This window comes from Hemiscyllium ocellatum, chromosome 10, assembly GCF_020745735.1.
Source record: "Hemiscyllium ocellatum isolate sHemOce1 chromosome 10, sHemOce1.pat.X.cur, whole genome shotgun sequence".
NCBI lineage: Eukaryota > Metazoa > Chordata > Chondrichthyes > Orectolobiformes > Hemiscylliidae > Hemiscyllium > Hemiscyllium ocellatum.
The window spans coordinates 56,990,911-57,006,852 of NC_083410.1; the positions used below are offsets into that span (position 1 = coordinate 56,990,911).

Consider the following 15,942-nt stretch of genomic DNA (forward strand, 5'->3'; position numbering starts at 1 on the left):
TTGGAGAAAACCGTTGGCCACGAGCTCGGCGAGAGACTGGCTACAGCCTCGCGAGGCCGCTTCACCCACACGCTGCGGCGGTTTGTTTATCCCTCCGCCGCAGTGCTGGGCGCCATCGGATCCCGCGAGGCCGCCAACACTGCAGCCTCCGCCCAGAGTCGGCACCGTTCTGGGCTGAGTGTCCAACGCGGGGGCCGTGCACATTGCTGCTGTTGGATGGAAAGGAATGAGGTGACGCTGATTCCTGTCCCCGCCCAGGCCCGGCCCAATCCACCCATCCCCTGCTTGCTGCCTGTGTCAGTGCCTCCTCAATCAGTGCCTCTGCTTTTGCTCCACGGTGCGGATTGTTTCACCCTTGGCTCTGGCTCCTGCAGCTTCACATTAATCGCTTCTCTCCGGGTAAAGGTGGGTATTCTTCACCGGGCAAGAACGATGAGTGGGAAACAGGTCGTATGCAGACCCCTTATTTAGTTTATGCAGATACATTTCGATTGAGTGGAGCAAGGTACATTGTTGTTTCATTTAAAAGAGATGAGTGTGAAGGTGAAGAAGTAGAGGTGGGAATATCTGCGGCATCTGACGATTCTCAGTAGTTTTCAGCCAGAGCAGATGGATTTGTTTAATATGTAAGTGTCCTCAATCTGGAATCGAAGATGCACTTATTTCATTTAATTTATTCTGGGATTGGTAGCTGATATCCAAGTTTGAATCTTGTGGATGCCTATCGTTTATTTTTCTCGTTTATCTAACGGTACAGATGTAAATAGGCGTGGCCGTGCGGATCTCGGGCTGCGATCCGAATACGAGCTGTTGAATGCGCGAAAAACTAAGCGCTTTGGTTTTCATTTTCTGATTACAGCCGTCTCATAAATGGAATTTGTATAGAGAATCTGTTTTTCAATTTTGCAGCAATCGTATTTTTTAAACGAAAGCCCTTGTAGGTCTGAGATTTTTCCCGTAAATGATCCTTTTTTTTGGTTAGTTGTCAGTAACATTTAAAGGTAATCAGCGGTGTAAAACGTGGAAAGTTGCGCATTTTGCCATAGTGAATTGGTAATGAGGTGGGGGTGGGAGTGGTGGTCATAACGCGATGCTTCATTATGGATCGCAATGCTGCAACCCGAATGCGGTGCTTGTCGGGCTTAGCTTGCAGCTGCATTCCATATTAATCTGCACTGTAGAATAGATTTGTCAGGGTGGGGTTAGATGCAATGTGAGTAATTAAAATGTATGGATTTGCAATTGGAAAACAAGCTTGATGACATTTTGAGAATGCAGAACTAATTATCCTGTTGATTGTACTGTACTGTACAGTACCGTCTTCTCCATTTCCAATGGCGTACACAGAGGGGCAGTAAAGGCATCCTTGGTTTTTCGCATCCCATTTATTTCCTCAATCAAAATGAACTCATTACCGACCCTATTAAACGCTTTAAGGTATATAATAAACTTACGTGTGAAATTTGACCTCCCAGGCTCTTTCCGGTTTTGGAATTTTTTGGACGTCGCAAATCGAGTATTGAATAAATTATTCGAACGTGGTCTTGAAATGATGTTCTCAAGGTTCATTTTGTGGTTTGTGTTTTAAGGTCAGCAGAAAGGACAAAAACATGCTTTTTAAAAAAATACTTTGAAATAACCGAAATAATAAAATTGTTAACGGATAGCCCCACTAACCATTGCGTTATTTGGCGAGTACATGCAGGTCATAATAAGCGCAGCTAAAATTGCCGTAATTATACATTTTAAAAATGTGCCCTTGTGCACAGAACGCTGTTACTGCATGACTTGTTAAATAAGGCAGCATCAAGTTCCATGGCAATATCTCCTACCTATTCTCTTTACGCTAGAGCCTACGTTGCTTTGATTAGATTAGATTAGATTAGAACTACAGTGATAACTCTGAATATAATTTTATTTTCTGCTTAACATGCATCTCTTCCAGTGTCCACTTTATTTTCTTGCTGATACACCACAGTAAGTATATTAAACTGTTCTTGATCAACAGGGATGTAATGATGGTTAATTTGGGAATTTCATGGCTATCCTTAAAACTTAGCCTGAAAATATTATCACTTAGTGTTGGTACACTGCAAGACATTAACATAATATTAAATTTGCTAGTTCTTCCAAGCAGAGTCTCAACTCTGCTTTGTAGCTACTACCACCACCTTTATAATTGACCTATAAAGACATCAGATCTATGTAATGTGTTGATTGGATGTCTTTTCACCATCTTACTTACCAAACAGTTGTTCGGCATTCTCTTCAAAATCATATTTCTCAATCTGTTCCACCAACTTCTACTGCTTTTGAATTCAAGATCTACTTTATAGTGATTCAGAAACTAAATATAAACAGTGTTCATATTGTCTGATGACCAGTGTCATTTGGATAAATCTGATTTGACTGATTCAAATTTTGTTCAGTTTTATTGGGTCAAAGTAGCTCGACATGCCATGTTTGGATTGGCTATAATTTTATTTGGAAATGGCCAATATGCACATCATTAGAATTAAGAAACTTTACTTTCATTTAGAAATAACTTAATGGCAATTACTTCAATATATTTTGAACTTACTTCTGCAAAATCCTTGTTTTTCATGTTCAATAATAAGCAAGTAAAACCATAATTTAGGTTTTCATACGCTTGTCTTCATTGCTGAGATTTTGGGTGTAGGCATTGGGACATCATGTTGAGACTGTGCAGGATGTTGGTGAGGCCTCTTTTGGAGTACTGTCTACCATTCTAGTCGCCCTGCTATAGGAAGGTTACTATTAAACAGGAGGAGGTTCAGAAAAGATTACCAAGATGCTGCCAGGAATGGAGTGTTTGAGTTATAAAAATAGGCTGTGACTTCCTTCACTGGCATGTAGGAGGTTGAGGTGCAACCTTACTGAAGTTTATAAAATCATGAGGGGCATGGATAATTTGAATGACAAGGGTCTTTTCCCTAAGGTGGAGGAGTTCAAAATTAAGGGGCATATTTTTAAGGTGAGAGAGAAGGACATTAGGAGCAACTTTTCTCCACAGAGTGGTTAGTATGTGGAATAAAATGCCAGAGGGAGTGGTTGATGCTGGTACAGTTACAATGTTTAAAATACATTTGGATAAGTACATGAGAAGGAATGTTTTGGAGGGCCAAACGCAGGCAGGTGCGACTAGTTTTGTTGTGAACCTGTTCGGTGTGGATTAGTTGGACTGAAGGATCTGTTTCCATGCTGTATGACTCGATCTTGTAATTTCCATTGATGTAGGATTTCTTGTGTGCGATTGTTGTTGGAATATCCACGGGGTTTGGGGAAAAGCATGGATATACTGCTGAAGCTTTACTCATGCTTTGTAATGTCATCTTACTTTTTATGTATTGTTGCTATTTTGCAACACATTGTTATTTGTGTTACATAATATGCTTCTAAATGGCTTGCTTGTTGCATTCTGTAATCTTATTGTAGGAAAACTGATATATTCACTCCTGCTCCAGTATTGATTCCATTGGAAGTTTAGTGCATCAGAACTCTCTTTTAAAATGTCAATCTCTATAATTCTGCTGAGTGAGGGGGTCCATATAAGTCATAAACATACTAATTATATGGCTAGGCCATTTGACTCCTCAAGCCTGCTCTGTCATTGAATAATATCATAGCTGATCTGAAGTGGCCTCAACTCCATTTCCTGACTACCCCAATACCATTTGACTTCCTTGTTGTTTCTATCTTGAAATATTCAATGACCCTACCTCCACATGGACTCATAGCCAACTGAGAGGAAAAAGTTATCTTCATCTCCAAATAAAATGGTAGAGTTATTAGTTTTAATGCCTGTCTCCATATTTGATTCTGTCCCTCAAGAGGGAAACATCCGTCCAGCATCCACCTTGTCCAGTCCCCGCAGGATGTTATGCGTTTCAGTAAGTTCAACTCTGGTTCTTATATGACATTTCCCTTGCAATAAATAACAATAACTCATTTGCTTTCCTAATCATCTGCTTTATATGCATACAGACATTTTGTGATTCCTGTACCAAGACACCCAGATCCCTCTGTACCTCAAAGTTCTGCGGTGCCTCTATTTACAGGATATGCACTTCTTCATGTATCTGAGAATGCAGTTTTGGCAAGGTCTGAAAAAAAAATGTATATTGAATATTGCATTCTTCATTAGTCTACCAAAAGCAATACATTCCATTATTTTAAAAAAATCAGTACTTTACAACATTATTTTGTTCATTGTCTGGCATTTTACAGTAAGTGAATGATTAAACTTAGAAACAAACCCAGAGAAATATATTGCTGGAAATGGAACTCTATCCTATTTCATGTATACAGAATGTTGGTATTGGTCACTGCCTGGTTTCCTTTAACATGGCGAGGTTCAAGTTCTTTCCATTGTACTCCAGCAAATGTGCCTTAATTTGAACACCTCTTTGACATCAGTGTATGATTTTCACTTATGATATCAGTCAGTGTGCAAACCAAAGGTGATATTAGTCATTCCTGAGATTTTCTGAATTAAAAGTTAACTAGCTTCACCTTAGAGATGTAATGTGGGATGGCCTTTAGGAACTGGATTATGACTTATTTCCAAACAACTGGTGGGGAAAAAATGTCTGTGCCCCAGTATAAACTGGATTTGAAACCAGTTGGAGGTGAAACGTTGAGCTATGCCACTTACCTTTCCTGAATTAAACTTTTTTTTTGTGGGATTAAAAATCAACCTTAATTTCGACCAGTATGAGCAAATTTCACTGTTTTCTGATAAAATTAATAAATGAAATTTTGCACCAATTTACAAATCTTCATTTAAAATAATATTTCTGTAAATCACAATTTATTATCAATCTTAATTTTGTTTGCTCACCTGTTCGTACAAACCTATGAATTGGGAACAGAAAGCTTCTCAAGCCTGCTCTTGTCATTCAGTAGGATCATAGTTGATGTTTGTGTTGCAAATTCACACTTCCATCTATTCCAGATAACCTTTTGATTCCCTTGCATAACAAGAGTCTGTCTACCTCCACAACCTCTGAGGCAGAGAATATCTAAGTTGTGCATCCCTCTGAGAAAAATATTCTCCTCACCTCTTTCCTAAAAACAGTCCCTGCTGCCAAAGCTTTCTCACTGGTTCAGTATTCCTACCATTTATGACTAAGGAAAGTTAATGGACATGTGTCATGTCATGTCTCTACTTCAGATTCCAGCAGCAATCTAGAGAAAACAGGAAATCACTAAAGTCTCTCATTTTCCCCATAATACATTTATTGGCCCTCTGTACTGTCCACACCATTACTTTTTAAATCTTTGGTCTGGTTTGGTCCTACCATCCTGATTTCTTTAGGGCTTTCTATTCACCAGAATTAGTCTAATTCTATCCTAACTCTTATACTGTGAGTGACTTCTAAATGTGTTAAAATTATATATCTATAAGAGAAGGTGCTGTGGGACATAAATATGCTTTATTTTATTAGACAATTGTTGTATACAAAATTGAACTTGATAAAATTTCAATAAAAGCAGAAAATTATAACCAAGTGTGGCCTGAAAAATGTATTCCAATCACTATGGTTCCCTGACTAGCTAATGTTTTATCATTAATTAAAATGAAGTTTGTAAATAACTGAAAGCCAGACCTGCAACTGACCCAAGCATTCTGACTCTGCAGCAAATTATGCACGAAGTTGACTTGGGTTTATAACTTTGTGGCACGACTATATACTGTGCAGTATAACCTATAGTAACACTGTCATTTATAAAATATGTATTCTGTGACTATCACCACTATTGTTCATAATATCTTGCATCAAGTACACAGTCCAAATGTAGCATTGACTGTCTAAAATAAAAATAAGACGAAAATAATTATGTATGACTTTTACAAAGTCATCTGTTTAATAAAAGTCAGGAAAATGTCTGTCTCTGAGCCTATCTAGATTAGCAGATATATATACATATAGCAGGAGCGGGCCATTCAAGCCTGCTCTGCCATTTATTAATATGATTTGTTTGTGATGTCAACATGAGCTGCTTGCCTGTTTGCACCACTCCCTCAAACACACACAGTCCTTGATTCCCTTGCCTATCAAAAATCTATCTATCTCAGCCTTAAATAAATTTAATGATGCAACTTGTGGAAGGGAATTCCACAGACTAACTATCCACTGATATTAAACAGATCTCCTCATCTCACTCTTAAAAGGAATAATGGAGACCTCGTTTATAAGCTGTGGCCCTTAGTTCTAGTTTCTCATAAAGGGAATGACATCTCAGTAAGATCATCTCTCATTCTTCCAAATTCCAATATTTAAAGAAGCAACCTATACAACATTCATAAGATAAGCCCTTTGACCCAGGAATAAGTCAAGCGATCATTTTCTGAACATTTCTAATGTTGTCTTCAAGCATGAAATTTTGTAAAAATGTTGCAATCTGCACAATTTTCCCATGAAAAGCAATCAAAACATTGGTTGGCCTGAAGCTACTTTTAGTACTAGATTTTATGGTCAAAAAAGAAGGCCATTCTGAGTTGTTTGAACAGAACAATTCATTGTGCACTATATGATATGACATTTGTGACCTTTTATAAAATAGTTTATCATTTAGCTTATGGTGACCAATACCACTGGAAAATGTACCAGTAATTGATCTGAAAAATGGTATAGCAGTACATAAAAATGTCCCATCCATTAAAATGCATATTAATCTTAAAATGCTGATGACTTTCAAATTGCAACCAAAAACTAACTAACATGCTCCTCTCATCTACAAAAATTGACTAAGTTAGCTTGGTGACATGAGGCTACATTTGATTTTTGCAATTGTCTTTGAAATGTACATTAGCAAAACTTAAACTTTGCCTTTACTATATATTCAAGATTTAAAAATATGTGTCACATATTTTGAAATTCTTACAGACATTTGAAGTAAGTGAATCAACCTTATATATGAATGAGCATTTGTTTGACCAGCTTAGGTTCTGAATCTTGGCGAATTCATCTCCTTTTGTTTCATAGAGTTCTGATGTAACTCCTTCAAAATTGGTCACACGTTTCAGTGGAAATATGAAAGTTTATAAACAATGAAGTGGAGGTTTTCAGGAGACGATGAGAGATTTCCAGAGCAGGATGAAGTTTAAAATGCAACCTAAATTCAAGTTCATTCATTTGCATTTCTTTTGTATCCAAAGTTACCTGAAATAGCCTATTTCCACACTGTAGGGAATCTAACCTAATATAATCAAGAATATTTGAGTAGTGTACTCTTAATTAATTAATATTATCATGTTGAGATTTCAGAGGATATTAGAACTTTTAATATTTTATTAAAATCTAAGACTCATAGCTGTATTTTAATTTTCCCCATAGCTATTTTAGTACTGTATCAGGAAAATATAGCACCCATTTTATCCTTCTGATGAGCAAAAGTTCCTCTTGTCAACTTGAAGTTTCATCTGTTGTTTAGCACACTTCTGTTTTGGTTAATGATTTAGTCAACCTAGATTGTCATTACTTCAAAGGAATTGTGCAAGTTGATCATTCAGGATCACCTCCACAAAGTCGTTGGTCTGTTGTTATTTTACAGATAGTCCAGTTCATTCCTCATTAATCATATTGGTCTTTCTTCAACTTCTTGTAAAATAATTTATCTGTACTAGGCTATGTCTGCTTTGGCACCCTTTAAAATAGGCCTTTCTAATTTACTGTTTTCCAATGAATGTCATTGTTTCATAAATCTTGAAAGTGTCAACACTTTGGTATAAATGCTGTTTCACCCTGGAGAAATATTCAAGTACATGCAGCTTCCATTTTTCCATTTATAGTGGTCTTAAATTAAGATCTGGTAGATTTTTTGGGATAGTCTTCTGTTTAGGACTAATCATACAATTTTAATTGAATCATCTTGTGCTTATCTTTAATGTTAAATTCCTTTGAAACTTTTAATGCTCTTGTGTCTGCTCCAAAAAAAGTCTTATTGGGGGATGATTTTATTAAATCCATTGAATAAATACCTTTTTGTCCAGCTGGCAACAATTAGTGTGAAAAAGAATAAACTATTCTGTATATGCTGTAAATAGTAAACGGTTTGATTTGATCTGAGAAAATTCTTATGAAAGTTCAAGTCAGAGTGCCCCTGAATAAATCACCTATAGCCATTAGAATGCCTTTTAGAAAGCATACTATGAATTGTGGTGCTATTGGAAGTTGTAAGTTTTAATTCTGAGGAACGTAAGAGTTTGTGTGCTTCTGTAGCTGACCTGTGTTCTGTACTCTAACCAGCACTTTGCTTAAAAACAGCGTATGCAGATTTATGGTTAAGTTTTGGCTACAATTCATATATGTGTGTAGAGGAAATAACCTTCATAGTTGGGACATAATGTGCAAGCCTTCATTAAACAGTGGTGTAACAAAGCTTTTAATGAAAAAAAATTCTACATGAATAACTGCATCGCTATCAATTTGTATCATAATATTTAATCACTAAATTTGTTTCCATGATGAATCTATAACCACTGACACTTCACCTTGTATTAACTAAAACTAAAGCAGTCTTTAAACACAACAGGTTGGAAAGGCAAAATCTTATCATATTGGTGAGATTTTTTTTGGTTCAAGTGAATATATAACTAATGCTTTGCTTATTTTTTTTGCTGTACTCTATCCAGTTTCTTGGAACAGCGCTGAAATATGCATATCTCAGATAAACCATTTATAGGTTTAAGACGTTAATAATAGTGTGAAAGCTCTTTATATGCCTATTTAACAGTTTTTCTGTTTAAAAACTGCCTAATGTTTGTATTATATGCCGCTGTCAATTCGAGAATGGAAATGCATAATTCACCGACATTTATGAATCTGGTACAGTGATGGCCTGTAAATAAATGATTTATTTTGGAGGTAGATATAATGTCCTAATTAAAATTATACAGTTAGCTTATTATTAAAATATATTAATCTTACTGAGTACAGCTGGACAGCAGTATAGTGCTTTCTGTTCAGTTGGAAAGTGTGATCATGTTTTGTTTCAGTTTGAATAATAGCTTCAATTTGCCATGAAAAAGTATGATGCTACATTTTAAATTTAAAATAATTTTCACATCAGAGAGAATTTGTTTTGTTTTATACATTAATATGCATTTAAACTAAGTAATTATGCATCCTGTTAGAAATGTAGCGTCACCATGTGAAGTGATCCATAGCTTCACTTGTTAATATTGTGAATGCAGCAAAAATCTGGGTTTTGATATTCTGACATCTGTATGATGAAATACCACACATGCGTAATACTTTCCTTTTAACTCCTCACCAAGAAACAGTTTGGCTATTGACCTGAAAGATATTTTCCTAATCAACCTGTTCAGATGTTATGATATGCCTCTGGAGCAGATGGGACTTGAAACTCAGGCCTCCTGGCTCAGAGGTAGAGATACTACCATGTACCACAACAGCTCTTGAGATTGACCTCAAAGAATTAAATTGGGAATGCTTGAAACCTGATTTGACTCATTGAAACATCTACTAATTTAGTAAACCTGAATTAGGTTCTCCTCAAGCGGATGAATGACTAAATTAACTCTTACCAAGCATAATGCTAGGCTACAGATACCTGTTGTGGCACTGTGGTAGTGTCCCTTCCTCTGGTCTAGAAAGCTTGGGTTCAAATCCCACCTGCTCCAGATGTGTGTCATAACATGTTTGAGCAGGTTGATGAAATATCTATAAATATAGTTCAGACTGTAGTTATGGCAGAGTAGTTGAACAATCATTTGCACTACTCCTGTGACACTGGTAGCCCTGCTCTGAGTCAGGAGGCCTACTTTTAAGTCCTACTGCTCCTGAGATATATAATTGCTGAATTGGAAAATATCTACGCAATTAATACAATTAAGCCTGTATTTTAGGAGCTTTTGTGGTATAGTGGTTGTGTCCCTACCTCTAACCCATGAGGCCGTGGTTCAAGTCCCATCTGCTCCAGCGGTGTGCAGTAATAACCTCTCTGAACAGAATAGTTCAGAAAATACACAAAGCTAGGCTATCAAAAGTGATCTTGTGATAGAGCCCCTTCCATCTGGGTCAGTAGGAGTTCAAGTCTCATCTACTTTACATGTTGAGGTTATACAGGATATTGGTGAGGCATTTTCTGGAATATAATATGTAATTCTGGTTGCCCTCTTATAGGAAGGATACAATTAAACTGGAGAGGATTCAGAAAGAATGTACTAGGATATTGCTGGGAATGGAAGGTTTGAGATATAAAAATAGACTGGAAAGGCTGGGACTTTTTTCACTGGAGTGTGGGAGGTTGATGGGTGATCTTATGGAGGTTTATCAAATATTTAGGGGCATAGATAAGGAGAATGACAAGGTTCTTTTCCCTAAGGTGTAGTAATTCAAAACTAGGGGATATTTTTAAGGTGAGAGGAGAAAGATCTAAAAAGGACATGAGGAGCAACTTTTCTCCACAGAGTGGTTTGTGTGTGGACTAAACTGCCAGAGGAAGTGGTAGATGTAGGTACAGTTACAATGTTTAAAAGACATCTGGAGAAGTACATAAACAGGAATGTTTGAGGGGTGTGGACCAAGTGCAGGCAGATGGGACTAGTTTAGTTTGGGAACATGGTTAGCTTGGACTGAATGGTCTGTTTCCATGCTGTATGACTCTCTGTATATCTGAACAGGATGATTAAAAATACCTAAAGGTAGTCTGCAAGTCTATGCTGAAGACAGTTGAGAACCAATCATAATTTAAGCATCTGTATTGTCCAGTTTTAATCTTATTGGACTCATGTAAATGTAATCTTGAGCATAGTCCCCAGCTATGCCTGTCTCTTCGTTGGCTATGTGGAACATATCTTCCATACCTTTTCCTCCGCTACATTGATGACTATATCGGCACCACCTCATGCTCCTATATGGAGGTTGAGCAGTTCATCAATTTCATAAACACATTCCACCTTGACCTTAAATTCACATGGACCATCTCTGACACCTCTCTCCCCTTCCTAGGCCTCTCCATCTCCATCAATGACAACCGACTCAACACCAAAGTTTTTTTATAAACCCCAATGACTCCCACAGCTACCTGGATTACATCTCCTCCTACCCTATCTCCTGCAAAAATGCTAACCAGTATTCCCAATTCCTCACCCTCTTTCGAATCTGCTCCCAGGAGGACCAATTCCACCACAGAGCACACTAGATGGCCTCCTTCTTTAAAGACTATAAGTTCCCCTCACACGTGGTTGGAGATGCCCTCCAATGCATCTTATCCACGTCCCACACCTACACCCTCAAATCCCCACCCCTTCAACTGCAACAAGGCCAGATTCCCCTGGTCCTCACCTTGCACCACACCAACCTTTGCATAAATTCCATCAACCACCGACATTTCTACCACTTACAACCTGACCCCACTACCAGGGATATAGACAATAGGTGCAGGAGTAGGCCATTCTGCCCTTTGAGCCTGCACCACCATTCAATATGACCATGGCTGATCATCCTTAATCAGTATCCTGTTCCTGCCTTATCTCCATAACCCTTGATTCTACAATCCTTGAGACCTCTCTCCAACTCTTTCTTAAATGAATCCAGAGACTGGGCCTCCACTGCTCTCTGGGGCAGAGCATTCCACACAGCCACCACTCTCTGGGTGAAGAGGCTTCTACTCATCTCTGTCCTAAATGGTCTACCTCGTATTTTTAAGCTGTGTCCTCTGGTTCGGCACTCACCCATCAGCTGAAACATGTTTTCTGCCTCAAGAGTGTCCAATCCTTTAATAATCTTATATGTCTCAATCATAAGCTCTCTCAGTCTTCTGAACTCAAGGGTATATGAGCCCAGTCGCTCCAGTCTTTCAGTGTAAGGTAATCCGCCATTCCAGGAATTGACCTCATGAACCTACTCTGCACTCCCTCAATAGCCAGAATGTCTTTCCTCAAATTTGGAGACCAGAACTGCACACAGTACTCCAGGTGCGGTCTCACCAGGACCCTGTACAGCTGCAGAAGAACCTCTTTGCTTCTATACTCAATCCCTCTTGTTATGAAGGCCAGCATTTTATTAGCCTTCTTCACTACCTGCTGCACCTACATGCTTACCTTCATTGACTGACTGGTGTATAAGAACACCCAGATCTCTCTGTACTGCCCCTTTACCTAAATTGATTCCATTTAGGTAGTATTCTGCCTTCCTGTTCTTGCCACCAAAGTGGATAACCATACATTTATCCACCTTAAACTGCATCTGCCATGCATTTGACCACTCATCTAACTTGTCCAGGTCACCCTGTAATCTCCTAACATCCTCATCACATTTCACCCTGCCACCCAGCTTAGTATCGTCAGCAAATTTGCTAATGTTATTACTCATACCATCTTCTATATCATTAACATATATTGTAAAAAGCTGCGGTCCCAGTACTGATCCCTGCGGTACCCCACTGGTCACTGCCTGCCATTCCGAAATGGAGCCGTTTATCACTACTCTTTGTTTCCTATCAGCCAACCAACTTTTAATCCAAGTTAGTACTTTGGCCCTAATACCATGCGCCCTAATTTTGCTCACTAACCTCCTATGTGGGACTTTATCAAAAGCTTTCTGAAAGTCCAGGTACACTACATCTACTGGATCTCCCTCGTCCATCTTCAGAGTTATATCCTCAAAGATTAGTCAAGCATGATTTCCCCTACATAAATCCATGCTGACTCTGACATATCCTGTTACTACTATCCAGATGTGTTGTAATTTCATCCTTTATAATAGACTCCAGCATCTTTCCCACCACTGAGGTCAGACTAACTGGTCTATAATTTCCTGCTTTCTCTCTCCCACCTTTCTTAAAAAGTGGTATAACATTAGCCACCCTCCAATCTGCAGGAACTGATCCCAAATCTATCGAACTCTGGAAAATAACCACCAACGTATCCACAATTTCTCGAGCCACCTCCTTCAGTACCCTGGGATGTAGACCATCAGGCCCCGGGGACTTATCAACCTTCAGACCTAACAGTTTCTCCAACACCAATTCCTGGCAAATATAAATTCCCTTCAGTTCAGGTCCTTCAGCCACTATTACCTCCGGGAGATTGCTTGTGTCTTCCCCAGTGAACACAGATCTGAAGTACCAATTCAATTCTTCTGCCATTTCTTTGTTACCTGTAATCTATTCTACTGTTTCTGTCTTCAAGGGCCCAATTTTAGTCTTAACCATTTTTTTGCCTTTCACATACCTAAAAAAACTTTTACTATCCTCCTTTATGTTATTGGCCAGTTTACCTTCGTACCTCATTTTTTCTCTGAGTATTTCCTCCTTAATAATCCTCTGTTGTTCTTTAAAAGCTTCCCAGTTCTCCATTTTCCCACTTATCTTTGCTATGTTATACTTTTTCTCTTTTAACTTCATATGTTTCTTAACTTCCCTCGTCAGCCACGGCCACCCATGCCTCCTCCTAGGATCTTTCTTCCTTTTTGGAATGAACTGATCCTGCAACTTCTGCATTATACACAGAAATATCTGCCATTGTTCCTCCACTGTCATCCCTGCTAAGGTATTGCACCATTGAACTTTGGCGAGCTCCTCCCTCATAGCTCCACAGTTCCCTTTATTCAACTGAAATATTGTCACTTCCGATTGTGCCCTCTCCCCCTCAAATTGCAGATTGAAGCTTATTGTATTATGGTCACTACTTCCCAATGGCTCCTTCACTTCGAGGTCCCTGACCAATTCTGTTTCGTTACACAATACCAGATCCAGAATTGCCTTCTCCCTGGTCGGCTCCAGCACCAGCTGTTCTAAGAATCCATCTCGGAGGCACTCCACAAAGTCTCTTTCTTGAACTCCAATACCATCCTGATTCTCCCAGTCTACCTGCATGTTGAAATCCCCCATAGCAGCTGTAGTAACATCTTTGCGACTGGCCAATTTCAGCTCCTGATTTAACTTACATCCGACTTCCAGACTACTGTTTGGGGGCCTGTAGATAACTCCCAAGAGGGTCTTTTTACCCTTAGTATTTCTCAGTTCTATCCACACTGACTCTACATCCCCTGATTCTAGGTCCCCCCGCGCAGGGGACTGAATATCATCCCTTACCAACATGGCCACCCCACCCCCTCTGCCCGTCAGTCTGTCCTTACAATAGCACGTGTAGCCTTGAATATTCACTTCCCAGGCCCTGTCCACTTGAAGCCACGTCTCAGTTATCCCTATAATATCGTATATGCCAATTTCCAAAAGAGCCTCAAGCTCATCCATCTTATTTCTAATGCTTTGTGCATTTATGTATAGTATTTTTAATTTGTTACTGCCCTCACCCTTCCCATCAACTCCTATTTCACTCAACCTTACAGCATAATCCCTTTGAGTTTTCTGCCTCATTGATATAGTTGTCTTTCTTGACTTCCTTGTTCTAACTTTCTCTCCAATTTCCTTCTTAAACATCCAGTTTGTCCCCCCCGCTACTTAGTTTAAGTGTAGTTGTGTTGTAGTAGCAAACCTGCCTGCCAGAGTGCTGGTCCCTAACCTATTAAAATGCAAACCGTCTCTCTTGTAGAATTTATGCTTACCACAAAACATACCCCAGTGATCCAAGAATTTAAATCCTTGCTTCCTGCATCAGTTCCCCAGCCACACGTTCAAGTCCATTATCTCCCTGTTTCTGGCCTCACCAGCCCCAAAAACTGGAAGCAAACCGGAGATAACCATCTTGAACGTCCTGCTTTTCAGCCTTCTTCCTAGTTCTCTGAAGTACCGCTGTAGTATGTTCCTCCTCTTCTTCCCGACATCATTTGTGCTGACATGTACCACCACCTCTGGCTCTTCACCTTCGTCCTTGAGGATTTCCTGCACTCTGTCTGTGATGTCTTTAACCCTGGCACCAGGAAGGCAACACACCATCCTTAAGTCCCGTCTGCTGCCACAAAGACTCCGGTCAGTTTCTCTCACAATGGAGTCCCCTATTACCACAGCTCTGTGTGATGTCCGACTCTTCCGCTCTGTCTCCACGCCAACTTTTGATTGACAGACCTGGCCACCTCGTGGACTGGCAGTGACATCTGTCTCTACTGTTTCCAAAAGATTCAACTTGTTCCTGACAGGTACTTCCCCCAGGGTCTCTTGCACCTGTCTCCTCTCTGCCTTCCTCTTCTGGTATGATTGGTGTAATAACCTCACTGAAGGTCTTGTTCAGAAAGATCTTGTTCTCTTGGATGTGCCTAAGGTGCTCAAGTTCTTTCATCAGTGCTGCAATATGCTCTGTCAGTAGCTGAACGTGCACACCCTTTCCACACTTATACAAGCCAGACACACCAGCGTCATTGACCTCCCACATCAAGCAGGTAGCACACTGAACCAGCTTGGTAGTCATGTCTTCACCCTCTTCAACTGTGGCGTAATCACTTCACTCAACCTCCTTGTCAAAGACTCCTGAGCTAAAGCCTCACTCTTCGATCCATAGGAATTTCCTTGGACCTTCTTTTTGGGGCAAGTCTGTGGACTCTAATTTAGGTTAGAGGAGGAGGGAAGGAGGCCCTACTTTAGGACCTGGGGTCTAGAACACACCCACTCAAATAACAATCACTTACCTTCCCAACCGGCTTTGCGCTCTGTCTTCACTTCTGCCCAGCTCCCGCCGCTCTCTGATGCGAGATATGTTTCTGATGTGCTTCTCTCCCCACCCCTATCTGCTTTCTGCAAAGACTGTTCCCTCCGTGACTACCTGGTCAGGTCCATGCCCCCTAACAACTCACCCTCACCCTCCCCTCCTGGCACCTTCCCCTGCCACTGCAGGAATTGCAAAACTTGCCCCCAACCCCCCCCACCAAAATCACCTTTATCAAAGGCCCCAGAGGAGCCTTCCGCATCCATAAAAGGTTCAACTGCACTTCGACAAATGTCTCCTTTACATTGGAGAGACTGGACGCCTTCTCGCAGAGCGCTTCAGAGAAC

At 39.8% G+C, this 15,942-nt stretch overlaps 1 protein-coding gene across 2 annotated transcripts in view; it reads left to right on the plus strand.

Annotated features, from left to right (window-relative positions):
* Positions 1-222: 222 nt before the first annotated feature.
* Positions 223-15,942, plus strand: part of sptbn1 (spectrin, beta, non-erythrocytic 1) — a 298,918-nt gene continuing 283,198 nt past the window's right edge. For both annotated transcript variants that reach the window (XM_060831503.1, XM_060831504.1), the window contains exon 1: positions 223-405. The gene's annotated coding sequence lies outside the window, so the exon portion shown is untranslated. The remainder of the gene's footprint in view (positions 406-15,942) is intronic.